General features: G+C 39.0%; 1 protein-coding gene across 5 annotated transcripts in view; it reads left to right on the forward strand.

Annotated features, from left to right (window-relative positions):
* Positions 1-4,908: 4,908 nt before the first annotated feature.
* Positions 4,909-17,962, forward strand: part of mical2b (microtubule associated monooxygenase, calponin and LIM domain containing 2b) — a 52,707-nt gene continuing 39,653 nt past the window's right edge. For all 5 annotated transcript variants that reach the window (XM_069686267.1, XM_069686263.1, XM_069686264.1 and 2 more), the window contains exon 1: positions 4,909-5,045. The gene's annotated coding sequence lies outside the window, so the exon portion shown is untranslated. The remainder of the gene's footprint in view (positions 5,046-17,962) is intronic.

Below are 17,962 nucleotides of genomic sequence, written 5' to 3' on the forward strand. Positions count from 1 at the left end.
AGCCACCTTGCATCTCGGTTAAATCGTGGGTATTGTAAACTGTGGTAGCGGGTGTAGCTCTCAGAGCAAGCCCACCGAAAACACCCGTGGAACCAAGGGAGACTCTTAATGTGTGTCCCCCCAAGAGGACGGTGGCACCAGGTTTGGATCGGAAGGTGTGGCTCCCAGAGGCAACCGAGGCGAAACCGTGTCCTCCTACACCAGCTGTCTATTTTTTCCCCTTTAATAATAAATAATACTAATAATACTAATTACACTTTTAGTTTATTCACATCCAATGTAACTAAACTAAGTTTGTTTGAATTTATTTCATGTTAACTTATTTGAGTTGCTTTGAAGTTCTGTGTAGAAGAGGTGGGGATTATTATAGTGATAAAGGGTTTAAAAGCAGTGGTGGGGATTAGTAATAGGAGGAGTTGCTTTAAATGGGGAAGACGAGAAGAACCAGGAGTCCTGATGTAAGGAGGAGGTACGAGAGGAGTGGGGAGACAAGACGTAACAAGGAAAGAGAAGAACACAAGGGTGAGGAAACAATATGAAGTGTAAATTAAAAGGTGAGTGTTTTATGTTATTATCAAACTTAATACAGTGATTAATTTAGCCTTTTTAACTGATTACTGAAGTTTCAGTCATTCTTTTCTTTCAGGGAGGCGAGGAGGACACAAATAATCAGCACTTGGTTTCTGTTGTTTTTATTAATACCTTCCTTGTTCTCAATTTTCTTGCAGAGAAAGGAGTGTGGTGTAAGAAGAAGAGAGGAGAGGAGAGGAGAGGAGAGGAGGTGGGAGGGCAACATGAATCCTTAACTCTCGCATAAAAAAGGTAAATATCAATGTGTCTCATACCATTACCAACTTTAAGAAAGTTCTGTTATCTGTTCATTTTTTGGTTAATCATGTAAGTTTTTAACTTCATTTCTCTTTTGTCTGCCATTTCTCTTTTACAGGAGAGAAGAGGGAGTGAGAAGGAGAGGTGGAGTGCCAAATTAAACTACAAAAAGGTAAATATGAATTCATCTAATGTCATTACCAGATTTCATGTAAATTTAGTTATCTGTTTATCTGTTTATTAGTAGTGGTTGACTATTATTTCCTTTGTTCTGTCATTTGCATTTTAGAGGAGAGGAGACGAGATCGCCAGGAGAAACGAGATCACTGTCACATCAACAAAGTTTTAACTGTTATTTCCTTTGTCTGCTGTTTTTTCTTTTAGAGCGAGGAGAGGAGAGGAGAGGAGAGGAGGTGGGACGGCGATAAGTGGAAACTCTCTCATGGAAAATTAATTAACATGTTGAGTGTTATCATGAAAATTAGTATGTGTGAAATCTTTTCACCTGGTTTCTGATGTTTCCAGATAAAAACCTCCTGGTGTTTCATGTATGTTTTGGTGAAAGGAGAGGAGATGCATTAAAGACGAGGTTGGAAAGTAAACGAGAGGAGAGGAGGTGGGAGGGCAACATGAAGCTTTAACATGCAAATATTTTATATTTAAAATCAGATATTTTAATTTTCTGTGATTTGTCTTATAGAGAGAGGTATATATATATATATAGGTAAATATCAATTTATCTAATGCCATTACCAGATTTCATCAAGTTGAGTTATCTGTCCACTTGTTCATGATTAGTATTTAATTCTCCTCCCCTTCTGTCTGCCTTTGCCTTGTAGAAAGAGTAGTGGAGGTGTGAGGAGATTAGAGAAGGGAAGAGGAGAGGAGTTGGGAAGACGAAAGGTTGGAAATTGGTAATTATCAATTAATTTACGTTATTATCAAAATTCATGTAGTGACGGATAAATAGATTTAAAAAATCTCCTGGTAATATCCTCATGTGACAGGCACCCTGACATGAGTCTTTAGTGCAGTGACATTTAGATGATCATTACAATACAATTAATTCAAATACAAAAATATTCAATACAACTGAACAAAATATTTTTTTATTTCATTAGATCAGCTCTCTTTATCGTCAGGGTGTGGTCCCTGCAGGGGGAACATTTACAAGCCTTACTAGGAGGAGCTGAATCATCTGCAACAAAACAAGGCCATGTTGATCGAGGAGCAGCCACACAGAAAGGCCCACTTTGTCCAAACCAGGATTCAAACTAGGCACCTTCTCGCTGTGAGGTGACAGCGCTAACCACTGCACCGCTGTGCTGCCCATTGAACATTGTCCCAAACAATAATTAATGAATTTGAAATAAAGATATGATCGTTATTTTGTAATAATATTACATAATTCAGGGCTACTTGAAATTTAATTCACCTACTTTTATCATTTCTGCCTGAACTTAATTATAAACACCATATTTATTTCCTTCATGTACAATGATGCCTGTTGTAAAATGATTTCTACAATTAAAAACTTGGACTTTTTAGAAGCTTTCACACTGATGAAAGAAGGTTTTAGTAACATTGATCAGCCACAAGATGGTGCTGTTTTCCACATAATTTCATGATAAAAAAAACGATGGGAAATAATCCAATAGTATATTAGAAGTGTACCGAGCGACTTTATTTCTGAAAAAATATGTACAGTTAAAGAATCAAATGAGACCCAAAAAACACACCCACAATCTGCTTTTGCATAGCTGCATTTCTCAACATGACCAGACTTATGGTCATGTTCACCTCTTTTTCTGAGTTTTCCAAGGTGATAGACATGTTGGTGTAGGTGATGCATGTTTTTGGGACAAGAGATGTAGCTCACACAGAAATTTCATACAAAACTAAATGGCATATTATTCCTTTTACACCTTTTTTGTGACATAAATTGGCATACATCATATGTATTATTCAAGGCACAATTAAAAAAGGAATCAAAAAATAATTTGTGTCTTAGTGCTATTGACGGCCTGACATATTCTATTCAAAATAAGTTACCTTGGAATCCACTAAAAGGTGTGACTTTGCCTCCCTACAGGTGGGTACAGAGAGCATGTTCAATATAAGTGCAGTTTACTTCTGCATTCAGAAGACAGCTGTCACAGAGCAATGAAAGGCTCCTCCACCCTGCAGCTGGTGTAGTAAGAAGTATGGGTTAGAGGAGGGGGGCATTTTTAATGGCAAGGATGCATTAGAAAGTGTTTGTTACTCCTAAATGTATTACATTTGCTTTCCAGAATTTCAGGCTGATGATGCAGCCTCAATCAAATCATTGCATGTAGTTATGTCACATGCTTTTTTTCCCCACAACACAACACTGCAGACAAAGTTAACAAAACAACACGTTTTAACAGCTAGTTAAAATAAGTTATGGGTTTTCTGTAACGCTACCAGCACCACACACACCGTCTTGTTTCTATAATGGTTAAAAACTAAATACTTGTGACAACAATGTAACACATTTTTTGTGTGTGATGGAAAGCTCTCTCTCTTTGGTTTCCCTCCACATGACGGTCAGAGGTCAGCGAAGGGAGGGCACCGTTGAGGTTGTTAGTGACTCAGAAGACTGGTTAAAACCAATACTAGCCTGTGAGCTTGAGCCTTTCAGGTGAAGGATGGTCTTTGGACTCGCTTCACCAACATCTGCTGAGTACTACAGCCAATATTAAGAGATTCAAATCACTAAAACTGCATAAAGTTTCAGTGCTGTCTTAGATCACCATCATCTAAGATCAGTCCTGATTTAGCCTCCATTTAATGGTTACCAATAAGTAAGATATATATATATTTAGCTTTCACTGATTACCTTTGAAGCACTTAAGTTCTGAGTTAAATTGGAGAATTGCTGCTCCCCTATGAGCCAGCACCCTGTGAGTGCTGCTTGACTCTTCAGATCCTGACGCAGTGCTCCACTGTGGTCCAGTGCAAGGTCAACTAAGTGTTTATTTATTTTTGCCATAAGTCCTGATTTTATACACAAAGACAAAGGCTAGCTTAATCATTTTATTGGTGATACAATTTTAAGGAATGTAATTGCGGTGCAGATTTTATAAGGTCACCTGAAATGTGATATTGACAAATGATGTGCCTGCTTTGCTGTTGGTATCCTCTGTGACTTAAATGCTGACAGTGAAAAAGCCACTTGACAGTCGAAATTTAGACCAACCTAAGTTTAACGCTCGGGTTCCTATTGGATGCCTCGAGAGGTGCTGGAGCACTACCGTCCCTAGGGCACATTTCCTTTCAAAATAAAAGTTGAAAACATGACTACAATAAGCCTCATATAAATTAAGTTTAAGTCCAACGATTATATTTGCGTTTGGCTATTTTTTTTTTTTTTTTTACCTCTACTTGTTCAAAAAAGCTAAAAAAAATCATTTTGTTTGAAATGTATTGTTATAGCCTATTGGAGATTATATTTACATACCGACAGAAATCAAAAGTCAAATGTTTGTAAGGTTGTGGCAGAATTGTTCTAAACCCTTCTAATTAGAAGCCCAGAATGACCTACCAAACTGTCTGTACTTTGCCTGTGCATTTATTGAGAATAAGGTTAAGGCTCACGGGCAGGATGATAAAGAAAGAGATATGCTTAGCAGTGACAATGACGCACTGAATTTTAGTCCCCAATTCTGTGGTTATTATTTTAAAAACTCACTCTTGCTGGTTTCGCTATTGCTGTTTCCTCCAGCTTTAAATTATTAAACAGTCTGTATTTGAACAGAAATGTGAAGAAATTGTTTAGTATTGTTTATTGGCCTATATCATTTTATATTGATTCGGTCATTTAGATATAGACAGAATACATTTTCCCTTTTATTTATACCAGGGAGTCGCTTAAATGTAGGCTAATTGGTCAAAAGTGTTATTTTAATTGGTCAAAAGTGTAATACCAACCGGAAGTTTACCCTGTGTCCCGTAATCGAGCTTGACGCCAGTCTACAACACGGGGGTTGACGCTCAGCAGACACACTGCAGCTTTCATGAAGAAACAGGTAGCTTGCTGGGGAGGACTACGGAGCCAACATTTATATGTTAACCGACCTGTGAGGATAGTTTGAGACTTTCACTGTCGACATATTGTGGATAAAACCGGAGGACTCGACTGGGACTGCTGTCTATCTTTCATGGGCTCAAGTAGCTGACAGCCGCACTTTTTGAGCGTGAGTACACGACTGAACGCTTATCAGGAATGTTATTTTGAAAGGTTCATATCGGACATACAGCTCACACTGACGAAAATGATTTGTTATTTTAATCTTCTGTCTCTGTGTACTGCTGTTTTTATTTTTATTTTTTTACGTTAACTGATTTTGGAGATTGCTGCTGTTAAATAATTCCTCCTTGCCTATAAATTCATAGATGGTGGAGTAAGTTACGACAGGTGACTTGGCAGGCTTCAAAGAAAGGTTTACTTCTCAATTGGTTCACAAAAGCAGATGTAGTCTATAAGGAAAACAGGGTTAACAGAAAGCGGCCAATGCTACTTGCTGTTACTCCCTCTATTAAATTTAATAGATCTGAATATTTCTGGTTATGCTATGGACTAAGACATTAATAGGAATACTTGATTGTTAAATATTCTTCATACTCACAGAAAACCTGAACTATGTAGCCGTATGTAAGAAGGTTAAAAAGGATTATGTTTTTTTTGACAGTTTCATCCCTCAGTGGAAACTAGTAGCTGCCTAAGTAAATTCCCCTCCTAAACAATCTCAAATAGGACTCTTAAGAGTTGTACAACAGCCTCAGTTTCAAAGTGGGCAGGCAAACTGCCCCGGGACTTTAGCAGTATGAACTTGTATCACAATGAATTTTGTAGTGTTATTTATTTATTGAAGTGTTTCCTTCCTTTAATCCTCTAGCCGATTCCTGTGTGCAACAGGTGGCTTCATGTCCTCAGAGACCTGAAATCCAGTCAGGCAAGACGGCCCCATCTCATCTTAGAACCCGTAGTTGTGGAATGATGTTTCAGCAGCAGGATAAACTTTCACTAAATTGGCACTTGAGTCCAATAATGGATTAGTATTCATTAGAACTGGATGGTCATCCAAACTTAATGAGTGCTTCAGTCTTTTTTTTTTTTTTTTTTTTTAAATAACCCTGCCAAGCAGTGCAGAGTTCAGAATATCAGGCTGCTGTTTGTCTTCAGGAGAGAGAGCTGGGAATCCGATGGTCATACCATCAGGGGATGTGTTCATATGGCTCCCTCCATACACACAGGTTATAAGCAATTGTTGAAAGCAGCTTATAGTTGCTGCATGCGAGTGTCAGTCAGAAGAAGCTTGGTCAGCATAAGGGGCTAACGGTTCAGAGGTCCAGGACTTGAACAAATCCCTTCTAAATGGTGGTTTAAACGGGGGTTATTGTTACCTTGTTGCTGCTGTTGCTACACCATTACTGCTGACTAAACCGTGTGCACCTTAAAACCCTTAACTGCTAAGCATTACAGAGTATGTTTTGAAATAAGCATCTGTAGCATTGATGGAGTCTCTACACCTACCTAAGTTGTATCCAAATGTAATGTTTTTTCCATTTTCCCAGCAGTAGGTTGTATCTTTAAAGGCATATTTTATGGTCTTTTCTTAATGGCAACTGTCTGCCCAGAAAGATAAATGTTTTCCTTGTGCAAAACCTTTTTTTAATTTCAATATTTTCAAGACCATCCTCAGACTTCTGCAGCAGCTGACTAAAAGGTGTCCTGTGTCCTCATTCAAGCTACTCATGAAACACATTGTTGTTATATCCGTTCCTATTTCCATAATCACTTCCTTGCTTACTCACCCATTGCTGCCTTTAGGACACTCAAAAGTTTACTCTACAGTGAGCAACAGATTCAGATTATTGACACTTAATAATCATTTTCCTTTTGTGTCATCTCTTAAAGATGTAGAGACTCACAAGGATAATGTAACATAAAATGCTGAGCATTATGTGGTTGGATTGTTAACAGAAAGTACTGTACATGTCCAGGACTTTACTGTTTTCTTTACATGGTACATGTAGTTTTTAGGACACCATATAGCAGATACATTGGCACACAGAATTACACACTACCTAAAAAATAGTGGGCTCAACGCATTGACCTGTAAGATAATTAAAGTGCTTGTTATTCTCCTCACATGCAAAAAATCAGGCTGTCTGTGTATTCAGCAGCTTTGTCCTATAGTTGGTGTTCTAGTCTGACTGCAGTTTCTCTCATCATGATGATTTGATGGTTTTGGCCTTGATAAGTGTTAGTGTTTGAAAATCTTAACTGAACTGAATTTCTATTTATGCTTTTATCTTCACCTGCTTCTGCCATGCAACAACCCTCGAGATGTTAATCTCAGGCAATTCCATGTTGGCCTTTCCTTCTTATCTAGCATGATGTCCATGGGGCAAAAAAAGGCTGTTGCACAAGCTGTTGCTTCCTGGAATGCCTGGTAGACTTATAAGGGGGTGCCACTGCCTATATCAGCCCAGGGGGAAAAGCTGTGTGACAAAAATACACCAGGGAGCTGAGTGTCACAGTCACTGGCCGACCAGATGGGCTGCCCAGAAAGGCCAAGTTGAGCTACAGTATATCAGAGGATTTTCCAAAGTGAGCCACATTTAAGATGTGAAACATTGTGTTTCAGAAGGAAACTGTAGCTTTGTCTATAAGAGATTTGGAAATATACAGTTCCTGAAATTATATAAAGTTAGTTATTATGACCATATGTAAGATGAGTACAACAAAGTGGCTTTTACAGTGAGTGACTAGCTGACATTTAGCAGCTTAAAAGCCTATTTGTTTGTTTGCATTTGTGTTTCTCAGGAATTGATGGAGACCAAAACAAAGATCCCATCTTATACCCAGCACAAAGAGGCAAAAGGTGCAGTGCATTTGCTTTCATGACCAGTGTCATTGCAAGTTTCCATTTAAAGCAGTCATAATTTTCCAGCCCATGTTGTTTAAGAAGCACATTTCCTGTTCCAGCATGTTGTCTGGTTTAATGGTCTTAAAATGAGGTAGGGTCATCAGGCACATGGCAATACTGAGTCAGCAAAAAGTAATCACAGTATTTTCTTGTTTTTTTTGTATATTTTTTTGGGCTGCAGTATTTAAATAGTAAATTGCATATATGAAATTGATACCCCTGCCTGTGGTAGATTTAACATTTGTTTAAATCCTGCTTTTGTCCAATGAATTTCCAGGGTTGAGGGTCTGCACGTCTGAGTATAGAATCACTGAGTATCTTGTGGCAAATTGGCTGGCTGACATGTTGTACACTGGCAGTCAGATGATCTAATGCTTATTAGGCTACAAAATCCTATACTTCTTGAGGACACATGGGTCCAAATCCCACCCCATACTGTGGGTGTTAAAGTAATCTAAACCAACATTAAGTCTAGACAGTCTAGACAGCATAGCTGTAGCTCAACCACCCATGAGGCCTGGGCTATTAGGACATTTGTACTTGTTCAGTATTGTTCAATTGATAATTACAGTATCAACACGATCTAATCATTGTACGTAATGATTTACTGCTGAGCTGTTGTATCTGCAGACATGGACAATAGGCTCAAACAAACAAGTGGTTTGCTGCTTAATTCAAGACACCCTTACTGTAATTGTGCTTTAGACTGCGGCACAGTGTGGACATACTGTGTGGGATATAATGTCACAACCACTAGCAAGTTGCAGGCCTAATCCAGCTCCAAACTTACACAGTGTGTGGCGTTAATACTGTGAGGATCAAGGGTTTGATTTCAGGGCTCACATGCACCAATTAAAGCAAACATATGGCGTGTACCATTCAAGCCAAGCTACTGAAGTCTGTGTTAGAGAGGCCAAGTGAGGCCTGACACATAATCTCACTGTGCTTGTATGTAGTTCCTAAAATGTAGGACTAATGACTAATTGTAACATAGATCAAGTTAGGAGGGGAATATGTAGGACTGGGGAAATTAAGCAATATTATAATTTACTGAAACTGAAAAGTGGAATTCTATTGTGGTAATGAAATGTTAACATTTTACAATATTTCTCAATTAGTAATTAAATATAATTTTATTTTTGAAATATTTTTCCCATTCCTTAAGGCGATGTTTGTACAGGTTATTGGTGTAGCTTGAAATTGGTCATAGATGTGACAATTTTACACAATTGTTTAATACTTAATAATCTGGAACACCTTCAGAAAACAGCCATTAATTTAAGAATACTGGATAGTCAAGGTAAAAAGTATTTTGTTTTTCTTTAATGTTTGACTTTTTTTAAGACACAGGATTTTGACCTAACAGCAAAGAATGAGTTTTGCAGAGAGTTTTTTTGATGTTTGGTTGAAGTGCTTTAGGGATAATTTTGTCTCCGCTAAGTTAACACTTTGCATATCACTTCCCTGCTAGTTTATTGTGTTATGGTAACTGTCATAGTATTTGTGTATGAGTGTATTTGTGTTTCTAGTTCAGAAATAAACAGTGTCTTTGTTAGATAAGCCACTGCCTCTGGCCATGGTAAATAAATAGGAAGCTCACATGTCCTGAAGATCATATGCTTCTTCTGTAAAGGCCTTAGGGTGTTGATTTTATCAAATAAAAACATCCATGCAACCTACTTTTTTGCCAAGTTGACAAGATCAGTGTCCTGCTCTCGTCTGTCCCATGAAAGCATCTGTTATGACCCACTTGAGATGTGTGGTAGTGTTAGTTCCTGCATGGAGCCTGCCTATTTTTTGTATTTTTTTGCCATGTTCAGGAGATTTCTGGGTGTCAGTTTTGTGTTGCCCCAGCTAACAAGTGTGTGTGTCTGTTTTATTTAGTGCAAGGCTTAATGTAGCATACAAAAAACTCCTACCCATTATATCTCAGCTTTTTCAAGGATGCTCAAATGAGAGAGGCTATCATTTAACTTATAGTAAAAATGTTAGTAGCTTGTGTGCCTCTCCAAGATGTAAAGATATTCCTCTAAGCATTGACTTGGCATTTTTGCATACCAGTAGTTCAGTTCGCCCGACATTAGCAGAGTTAGGGTCAGATCAGACAGAACACGTTTTAGCAGCTGGGGCAGCCTTTTTGTCATTGTTTTCAGTGAGAGGGACGCTTGTGTGCTGCTTTTGCTTTGCAGAGCGCCTCGCATTTTTCCGCTCTGTGTGTCTCGCATTTTTGAGGAAACGCTCTGAGCACCTCGAATTGAAAAAACTGGGGTGTTTTTTCTCATTGTCCAATCGGATAAAAGGAGAGGCGGGCCTTCTGTCAGTAGACAATATAACGGTTAGGTTAATGACAGCTATGATTCGGTGGTTGCCTTAACAACAGTAGAAAAAACAAAGGCGCCACGAGCTGCTCTTTTTTTTAACCATAGGCTTCAACAAAAAAGTTTTTCAGAGCAGGTGTTGACAGAATCAGATGTTTAAACCTGCAAAGATTTTGCTTTTCCTTTGTGTTTGAAATAATTTCCCTGCATTTAAATTCTGGTTCAAGGCTTCAACTAGTCACTGATATTTACATTTGATGAACCAGGCAAGGCAAATCTTTCTTCCCTTTCCTCCTTCCTTGTTCTTGTCAACACCAGAGATACCGGCCAATCAGCAAACTGTGTTAAGCATGGTTAGACTAACTTCCTGTAAAAACTTGAGCACAATCCCAGAACAGCCAAAAACACAGCACGGTGAGTGTTAAGAAAAAGATTCAAATGTCTGAATGAAGGCAAAAAGCGATGTCTACAGCTGTTTCCTATTGAGCATTGCCAGAAGACAGAAAGATCATCAAGACAAGAGTCTGGACTTTGACTGCAGGTTCAACATTTATCCTACTTAAATGTCATCCACCTCTCTATCCTTACCTTTAATGAAAGTAGCTCTCATCAAGTGTTTGTTAAATTTAGTTTAAAACATTTTATTTGATTGCAAAGTATAATTAAGAAAATATTAGGCAGCTTGCCTGGGGCTTGTTAGGTTTTGTAGTGGCTCCATAGTCCACTATAGCTGGGTTAGTGGTGGTCAGGCTTACAACACTGTAGGTATGAGCTCACTTAGTTGTAGTCACAACTAATTTTTAAAGTGCTTTGTTAACCTCTTTAACGCATGAAGAGAACACGACGTAAACCTTGCTGCTTACTGGAGTTAAAGCACAGGCTCTGTGAAACAGGGAATAGGGTCTGGTTGTACTTTACCCCCAGAGAAGTGTACTCATAAAACTTAGCTGCTCCTTCATGGCTTTGTTATAAGCTGCCTCAGTGTTCCATATTGTTTTCATTGGGGATATCTGTAGGGCTTTAATTCTTCAATAGTGCTTGGGCAAGATATTTTCTGGCAGTCAGGTTATGTTGCCTGAAATAGTCTAGAATTTCGGGAATATCATAGTATTACAAAGTGTATTTGAGGCAAAACAAGATTTTTAATTTGATAAATGTTCTGGAAAAGACAAGTAATTTAAGCAGGTTTTGAACTGATATAAAACAAATAATCATGTATTGATTACATATATTTAACAGACCTTACTGATTTGCTACTTTTGGATCTAAGATATGGCATTAGAAATCTAGCAAGTCCAAATCATATTGGTCTTTAGTCCAAAACTTCTGGTGTGTTATTGTTTGGGTATGAGCCAGTGAACAGATTTATAAAAGTCAGCTGTCCCTTTAAGGCTGCAGGCGTGATAAGACTTCCAACGTGATAGTCCATTCTAACTGGAGAACTCAAACATGGCGGCCTTGTCTCAAGTGTTGTCCTTTACATTTATGGCCCTGCAAGATCCAATACAGTCAAACACAGTGAAACCCATGAGATGTTTGCAGAACGACATTTGTATTCAACTTCCTGTTTTCTCTCTGGTTCTTTCTTTAATGATTATGGACATCCTAGAATCAAATTGTAATCAAATGTAAATGGGCTTCCACTTTCACAACGGCATCATATGTTTTTAATTTTGGCCTTTTCAGATGGAGTTATACACTTTATCATAAATGGCAAAAACTTCTCATGCATGCGTGCATTTATGCCTGTAATTTTACATTAATACTGATTGCACTGTGCTGTGGTCTACTACCCAGAATGTAACAGATATGAAGCTGGTGTGTAGTTTGCTCCCTCTTAAAGCCCCTTATCTGTGAGTTAAGTATGGGTGTGTCACTCTCAGGAGGAGTCAAGTCTGATGTGGCTCATAGATATTCACACAGAAATTTCCTCTCAGGAAAGGCTGTTAGCTGTGTGAGCAGTATGTGCCCTTTATGTATGTTGGGTTATATCCAAAATTAATTTCAAACAAAATCTAAAATAAAGTCTTGTAAATTGTTCACGTTATGCAGAACGTGCAGTCTTTGCAAAAAAACATTGAATAATTTTAAACTCATTCATTGTAACAAGAAGAAGGCCAAATATTGAACAAAATGTACATGTGCTGAATGCTGAACTTTTTTTCAATTTGAACATTTGATAATATGCCAACAGTTGAAGCTGTAATGTTGACAAAATACAAATACTGAACACTCGTGTAAGCGATGAATGTAAGTGGTAAAAGTAGATACAATAACAGTTGATTGTTGAGTGTGTGCAATTCATGCTTTGAAAATGTACGTAAACACCAACGGCACTGTCAATTCCGTTTAAATGTAACTTTTAAAAATGCCAATTGCCCCAATGTGGGTCAGGGGTCCTCCTGGGAGGCTGAATGAGTCATGGCAGGAAGTAGGAAAATTTCTTTTTTTGGTGGAATTATCCTGAAAGCTATGTTTGGAGAGAGTTCAGTTCAGGGTCATTTAGATGCCAGTTTGTGACAAACATCAAGGAGGACCAACTGAATTAATATTAAAGATATTAATAGTTTAAGATTATTGAAATTCACTTGTCATTGTAGCTTACTCATTAGCAGATGTCACTCAGTTATTTCCCAGAATTATACTGTTATACTGTAGTGACTACATGTGAACTTTTGATCTGCAGCAGACTTTTCTGTCTGTGCCTGAAAAGGAGACAAAGGGTCGTCACTTCAACATTCCAGTTCATATTTCCTGTTTTCAGAAGAAATCACTGTTGCTTGGGCTAATCAGCCTCTCTATCAGAAGCACCACTTCTCCTGACTGAGGCTGCCCTCCCTGAGGTCAGATATAAATTCCATGAATTTCAGAACTAAAGAATTTGCAGCAGTCTTCTCTGTACCTCTAACGCTCCCCTTTCTGTCTGTACAGCTCTGTCTACACACTTTATCCTCTCTCTCTCTCTCTCTCTCTCTGTTGGTATCTCATCTGTCTGGGCAGGAACTTGTTGACTCAGCTTTGATCCTACTTTCAGACATTCACAGGCACACACACACACACACACACACACACACACACTCACACACACACACACACACACACACACACACACACACACACACACACACATGCACTTATCCACAGGCCATCGACTTCACACAACTAAAGTTCTGTTATTGTTAGTGATTAACTGATTTTACAAAACTGAGGGTGTTAATCAGAATGTTTTTTCACTTTGTGTCAGGATTTAAAAACAACACTGAGTATATTTCAAACACCCTCTCTGTCTCAGATGGTTATATAAATCCCAGTCGGTACAATGGAGAACCCAACAGCTAGCTGTCAGTGATCTCTGTTGTGTTTGAGTGAAGTTAATATCCAGTTTCATATTACTGACCCAACCCAACAGGGCTCTTCAGTTTCATCCCTGCTTTTGAGGTCAGTTTAAAAAAAGGGAAAAAAATAAAACAAAAACATGATGGAACTTGCATTTGCAAGGCAAAACCTGCATTGTCCCCTTGAATATTGCTGCACTCAGTTTGGTAAAGCAATGTTACGCTCAGTGCACATTGAAAGCACAATCTCAAGACGAAATGCCCCGCTCACATGTGCCATGTGATTGATTGAGACTACAAATGTGATCATTGTATTTGGCTGTCCTCAAATGATTTACAAAAAAAGTAGTCTTGAAAGATGACATGAGTATTATACCTTATTTAAGTATAATTACGTAAATACATTTACTAAACTAAAAGTAGCCAACATGTGTAAAAATTTAGTTGTACAATAGTAAAAGTTGATCAGTTAAAATGCACCCGACTAGGGTTGGGTAAATAAGGATAAACTGTATGATGCTACCAATTATCCATTCCATTTTGTTTGAAATGGAATTTGTTCAGAGTATGTTAGCAGTATGATTAGGAGAAAATCTCTTTTTTTGGTTGTGGGTGTGGGAAGTGCTCACGCAGGCAAACCGCGTCGGGTCATTTTGAAGTCCACTTCTCAGTGTTGGAAGAGACAAATTAGTGAAACAGAGGAATGTAATGATGAAAAGAGTTTCAGAGTTTACATGTTTTAGTTGCAGCTTTTTGGCAAGGATTTTCATTGAGACAAATGAATGACAAAGGATAATTTTACCAAATTATTAACTGAAGGCTAACAAAAGCAACTACAACACAACAACACAAAAGCCCAGTTTGAGAGGCAGAACCATCGCAGTCCCCACTCCAAAAGTCTCTCTTGATGTCAGTGCTGGTGTCTTAAATAGGCTACTGATCCAAGCCCAGGTGCACCTCATTGGCAATTAGGTTCACCTGCAGAGTTGAGAACAGAACAGGAAGCACGTACAGCCGTAACAAGTTATAGTTAAAGTTATTAACTTTGTGTTGTAATTGTGAATGAAGCCTCTCTTCGTCTATGGCCCAGTAACACATTTCTCCTGCTCTACTTGTTACCTGTACGCTCTAATTCCTTGTGCATCAGGTGACTAGTCACCTGATTCCATACTGTGTAATGGTATTAATGAACTTCCCAGCATGACCTCTGTGACTTCTAAAGTCCTGTGTGCCTTGGAGCTTCTGATAATTAGTGTCTTGGATACTCGGAATCAGACATGCTGCATTTATTCTGTACAATACAAAATTTCTCCCTCTAGGCTGTAGAAGTGTTAGTGTTTACTTGGCTGTCTCTCTTTAAACAGAGCTGATGTGGCTCTGTGTTAAGACTGATGCTGTAACATATTTTCTTTAAAGAGGAGTTAAGTGCTTGGATCTCCAACAGGAAAATCGCTTTTCTATCTTTTTATTCAGAGATCCAAATTATCCTTTTGTAGCATTAGATCTCCGTCAACACTGCACATGTGGGCACAGTTTAGGGATGGATCTAGAGTTCTTTGTAAATGTGCAACTCATGATTTTGATTGAACAGAGAGAGTTGGAATCATGACTGACATGAAAGTCAGCCCTTCCAATGTGCATTTCTCTGTTTTATAGCATTACAAATTGGACTAATTGGATTAAACAGATACTTGGACTAAGCAAGCCAAGTTAAGATGTCACATTTGACTCGCTAGGAAATTCAGATTGAACCAGACAATTTGGCCATTAATCCAGAAAAGAAATGTCAGAGTACCCTTCTCATGTCGATATATTTTGGAAGGTCCCTAGCTAAGACAACGTCAATTTCCATGTATGCAGACACTTTGGCAAAGGTGCAGAAACACTCAGAAATGAAGTATCCCTGTAAGACTCTCTTGAGATGTACACATATATTATATACTGTATGTATTTAATATATTACCATAGACCAAAATAACATTCACAGAATATCAGTGCGAAGTAGAGTTTTGCTGATCTTCCACTCAGCAGCCCCCCCCCCCCCCCCCCCCCCCCCCACCACACACACAGACGTATAAGTTTGAATAGAGATACAAAGTAGACCACTTCCTGTACCAAGAAGGCACCCTGCCAGATGATATTATATATAGTACTGCTACTACTAGGGCAGTTGTTCTGTGACCTGGTATGAGGAGGTTATTTCCAAACTAATTCCTTGAATTTCCTCGTTTCCAGCTCATTGTTTCCCATCGTTTGCTGTGCTAAAGATGAGGCAGCCATATGGTTTAATTTGCTGAGGGAGTCTTTAGTTTATGATGACACTCCACCAGCCAAACACATTCATTTAGTCATATATTCATTAGGTAAGATATGGTTAAGTGCTGGCTAAAAGCAAACCAGTGCTGGACTGGAACTATGTTAAATCTTATAAAAACTAGAATTGTAAAATACATCAAATGTGTCAGCTTACTGGCTGCTACATACCAGGAAACAAGGGTCTTTTCGTTTGAAAATTTAAATCTGGGCAGAGAAGGAAATAGAATGAAAGGTCTAAGGGTTACAAGTGTGTGTGTGTGTGTGTGTGTGTGTGTGTGTGTGTGTGTGTGTGTGTGTGTGTGTGTGTGTATGTGTGTATGTGTGTGTGTGTGTGTGTGTGTGTGTGAGAGAGAGAGAGAGAGAGAGAGAGAGAGAGTTTGTGTGCATGTGCAGAGGGGGCAATAGTAATTGAGAAGCTTCCGTCTGCTGCCAAACTGCTGGGTAGCAGAGATCTGAAACCCCCTTTGGGCCACTCAGGACTTAAAGGAAAAGTGTGTGTTTCTTGGGGAGCTGTGTGTGTGTGTGTGTGTGTGTGTGTGTGTGTGTGTGTGTGTGTGTGTGTGTGTGTGTGTGTGTGTGTGTGTGTGTGTGTGTGTGTGTGTGTGTGTGTGCGTGCGTGCGTGTGTGGTGAGATATGTGATCTGGAGCAAACTAAAGGGCCAGCCAGGTGTTGGCCTTGTGCAGCATGCATTTTCCCTTGCACTTACGCACACTGTGTTGTCCTACAGAGGACATCCGCAGGTTTTCAGGTGATTCTGTTTCAGCCCTGTTTGACACTGTGCGTGCGTGTGTGTGTGTGTGTGTGTGAGAGAGAGAGAGATGAACAGTATCCTTCTCCTGGCTTCTCTAGAACAGCAGACTCCATGGCTGTAATAGTGACAATAATACTGGAAGGTTTCCAGTGATCAGAACTTAACTTTGACAGAGGGATATCCACGATACACTGGGCATCTGCTTTAAAAGATGAATTAATTGGTGGCTTTTTTTTGTGACCTTGCATGAGTTAACTGAATGACCTGTGAAGTGTTCACTTTAGTCCTCTAAACATCTTTTTTTCATCATTAATAAATCAGTCCTATGGCTTTTTGTCTTAAGGGCTTTTGTTGCACTTGCAGTAATTTGGGTTTGCGGTTGTCTCCGCTTTCAACCATTGTCTATTAGGGACGGGCAATTCAAGCAAAAATACCATTCAATATTCACAGGGAACTATTTGACAATTATACGAAGATCCCCCCACCTCCCCCTGTGAGCAAACACAAGCTGACATACGGAAAGAGAGACACCGATTTCCTTTTCCACTACTCTGTTGGTTGTAATGTCAAAGTGTGTACCGAAAAAACTCCTATAAAACACTGGATATAATAAGTTGTGGATCTTCCCTAAATAATACACAGACATGGATAATTTCTCTTATGGTGAGAATCAGCTTGTCATACTGTGCATAGTTGTTGCAGACTTATGATATGCTAGTTTTACCTGGTGAAGTGTGCACCTCACCTCACTTTAATTAATTTTTTTGAAGGAGTTCCACACAGAACTCTGTGGCAGCTGCTGAAGTCTCTGCATTTTTCTCCGGTTCTCACAGCACCACACCCATTTTACCAGCACCTGGCGCTAATGCTTTCTTCTTCATTTGTTATTTAATGGCGGTTAGCAAAAAGCTTTCAGATGCGCTACTGCCACCGTCTTGCGGTACTACTGTATTTACAACGAAGCAGCGGAATAAACCATGGAAAAAATTTATTTTTAAGATGAGATGATACTCGCATGAACTTTTCGATTTTTTATAAATTAACGACTATTCGAATAATTGAAATTCATGACCCATCCCTACTGTCTATCAGCACCACCATAGTGACACACTGAGGTATTGCAGAACTCCTCAGCAATAAGGTGCTCGGTGTGGTTGAGATTTGCTCTGAGATCTCTTTAGATTATTGGGTTGCCTTGGCTAGCTAAAATTTAGGCACAGCACACCTTGGATTTACAAACCAGGAGAGTGGTCCCCATTTCCAAAGGAGGGGACAAGAGGGAAGTGTCGGACTGGGAACAAAATTCAGCTCTGGCAATTTTTGTCTGGACCGGCCCCATTTTTCTCCAACATACACAGTGCAATATCGCGCAATCTGTCTGTATTTCCGCGTACAGTCAAAGTATAAACATCGCCTCGAGACACTATCACATGTCCATATGTTAAGTTCATATATTT

The sequence above is a fragment of the Semicossyphus pulcher genome, unplaced genomic scaffold (genome assembly GCF_022749685.1).
Source record: "Semicossyphus pulcher isolate SPU_LCO1_2020_fin unplaced genomic scaffold, fSemPul1.0.p SCAF_8, whole genome shotgun sequence".
Classification (NCBI taxonomy): domain Eukaryota; kingdom Metazoa; phylum Chordata; class Actinopteri; order Labriformes; family Labridae; genus Semicossyphus; species Semicossyphus pulcher.